The following is a 3,417-nucleotide window of genomic DNA, read 5'->3' as shown; positions in this document are numbered from 1 at the left end:
CATGAGTAAATGTTGTATTAGAACTTGTAGGATGAAAGATGATTCATATTCCCTGGTTTTGTTACATGTTGATGCCATCTGATCTTTCAGGGCCAGACTGATCTATTAGTGGTTAGGGTACTTCACATTTATACCAATATTTGGAGTCAGGGAAGGAAACTTGCCTGAACATGGTCAGTACAGTATTAGCTAGAATGTATGGGTGATTCACATCATTGCCCTCTGTGAATAGGACATCCAAGAAGTGAAATGAATAACTTTAGTGGGGTAAGTAAATGTTCAGCCTACAATTTGCTAACTAGATAATTTTATAACTAAAACACACCACATGACAAAGTATGTGGTCACCTGCTCGTCAAACATCTCATTCCAAAATCATGGAGTTGGTCCCCCCTTTTGTTATAACTACCTCAAGTCTTCTGGGAAGGCCTTGCACTAGATGTCAGAACATTGCTGTGGGGGACGTGCTTCCATTCAGCCACAACAGCATTAATGAGGTCGGGCACTGATTTTAGGCGATTAGGCCTGGCTCGTAGTTGGCGTTCCGATTCATCCCAAAATAATTTGATGGGGTTGAGGTCAGGGCTCTGTGCAGGCCAGTCAAGTTCTTCCACACCAATCTCAAAAAACATTTTATGTATAAACCTGCACGGGGGGGATTGTCATGCTGAAACAGGAAAGGGCCTTCCACAAACTCAAAGTTGGAAGCACAGAATCGTCTACAATGTCATTGTATGCAGTAGCGTTAAGATTTGCCTTCACTGGAATTAAGGGGCCCGAACCATGAACAACGGCACCAGACCATTATTCCTCCTCCACCAAACTTTATTTGGCACTATGCATTCGGGCAGGTCGCATTTCTCCAAACAGATGTCAAAGAAAAGCTCTCACGCACACACACACACAGCAAGGATGGAGTGACACAGTGCGGTGCTTTAAAGACACACAGAGCCGGCATTACCATAATCTCTAGGCTGTGCCAAGTTCAATGAGATGCCCTGCTAGACCGTAGCTCGCTCGGTCTGAGCGCAGCGACCGTGAAAAAAAGTAGAGAGAGAACCGTTAGTGTTAGAAGCACAATTGACGATCTGTGCAAGCCTAACCTTGACCATGTGGCATTAACCCTTAACAGTGAAAACATTATTTTTTTTAATCTCACAGTTTACATTGACATCTCTCCCCATAGGAATACATTGCCTTTTCTTCTAAAGTCAACCTGAAGCCTATGTGGGTTATGAATGCCTTATGAACCTGTCTTCGATGAAAATCCATCAGGCCACTATGAGGTCTCCTTGTGTTGATTCTAAGCTTCCTGAAGCAACCGGAAGTGGTTAAAATCACCCTAAAAGTTTTGCCATACCCAACCTGCAGTTTGCGAGAAATATTACAAACCTGGATTCTGTAAAAGCCTACCCCAATGAGGATATGGGTTGACTTTTAGCTTCCTGTACCATAATTGGGGTCAAAGGGGCTGTTTTGAACGTTAAAAAAGTCTGATCTTTCCAAAACTTCAAATGTCTGATTATGCAACCATCATGAACTGTAAATCAGTCATTCATCCCATCAGATTTCCAAGAAAAACTCACACACACACACACACACACACACACAGCAAGGATGGAGTGACACAGTGTGGGGCTCAGAGACACAGAGCCTGCAATAGTTACCAAACTATCAAAGAACAGTCACACCTAGAGCTCTGAAAATGTAGAAACCTGTTATAGAGCTCAAGTTGATAGTGCACGGTGAGTTGTGGCTCTAGAACGTTCTCAGATTGAGAAACAGCCTCGTGCATTTGCAATAACTTCAATTCATTTTCACCATTACGAAAATGACGACATTTAGAAAAGTCCCAGAGCCACTAGACTAGGTGCATTAAAACCGCATCGGCACATAAAGACGGACCCCAACGTTTGTGTCCGATAGCTCATTCAGGGACCCCGTAGCAACTCCCGGAAAATGTGGATTATCAGCACCAATTAAGGTCGCGGCTCGGGCTCCAAATTACCTATTGAGCTGAAACTTGGGATTTGAGGTCGCCTCAGCTAGGCCTACACATAATGTCAGAACTGGACCCGCAGAAAGATAGTAACTACGTGTTATATGCTTTATTATGGTTTAACCTTTTGTGACTAGGGGGCAGTATTTTCATTTTTGGAAAAATAACGTTTCCGTAGTAAACAGGATATTTTGTCAGGACAAGATGCTAGAATATGCATATAATTATGCATATAATTGACAGTTTAGGTTAGAAAACACTCTAAAGTTTCCAAAACTGTAACTGACATTATGTGTAGGCCTAGCTGAGGCGACCTCAAATCCCAAGTTTCAGCTCAATAGGTAATTTGGAGCCCGAGCCGCGACCTTAATTGGTGCTGATAATCCACATTTTCCGAGCGAGCTACGGTCTAGCAGGGCATCTCGTTGAACTCGGCACAGCCTAGAGATTATGGTAATGCCATTGCCGGCTCTGTGTGTCTTTAAAGCACCGCACTGTGTCACTCCATCCTTGCTGTGTGTGTGTGTGCGTGAGAGCTTTTCTTTGACATCTGTTTGGAGAAATGCGACCTGCCCGAATGCATAGTGCCAAATAAAGTTTGGTGGAGGAGGAATAATGGTCTGGTGCCGTTGTTCATGGTTCGGGCCCCTTAATTCCAGTGAAGGCAAATCTTAACGCTACTGCATACAATGACATTGTAGACGATTCTGTGCTTCCAACTTTGAGTTTGTGGAAGGCCCTTTCCTGTTTCAGCATGACAATCCCCCCGTGCAGGTTTATACATAAATTGTTTTTTGAGATTGGTGTGGAAGAACTTGACTGGCCTGCACAGAGCCCTGACCTCAACCCCATCAAATTATTTTGGGATGAATCGGAACGCCAACTACGATTCAGGCCTAATCGCCTAAAATCAGTGCCCGACCTCATTAATGCTGTTGTGGCTGAATGGAAGCACGTCCCCCACAGCAATGTTCTGACATCTAGTGCAAGGCCTTCCCAGAAGACTTGAGGTAGTTATAACAAAAGGGGGGACCAACTCCATGATTTTGGAATGAGATGTTTAACGAGCAGGTGACCACATACTTTGTCATGTGGTGTGTTTTAGTTATAAAATGATCTAGTTAGCAAATTATAGGCTGAACATTTACTTACCCCACTAAAGTTATTAATTTAACTTCTTGGATGTCCTGTTCACAGAGGGCAATGATGTGAATCACCCACACATTCTAGCTAATACTGTACTGACCATGTTCAGGCAAGTTTCCTCCCTGCCTCCAAATATTGGTATAAATGTGAAGTACCCTAACCACTAATAGATCAGTCTGTCCCTGAAAGATCAGATGGCATCAACATGTAACAAAACCAGGGAATACGAATCATCTTTCATCCTACAAGTTCTAATACAACATTTACTCATG

This window comes from Oncorhynchus mykiss, chromosome 9 (genome assembly GCF_057628025.1).
Source record: "Oncorhynchus mykiss isolate SJ-2025 chromosome 9, ASM5762802v1, whole genome shotgun sequence".
In the NCBI taxonomy this organism is placed as follows: Eukaryota; Metazoa; Chordata; class Actinopteri; order Salmoniformes; family Salmonidae; genus Oncorhynchus; species Oncorhynchus mykiss.
This window is presented reverse-complemented; position numbering follows the sequence as displayed.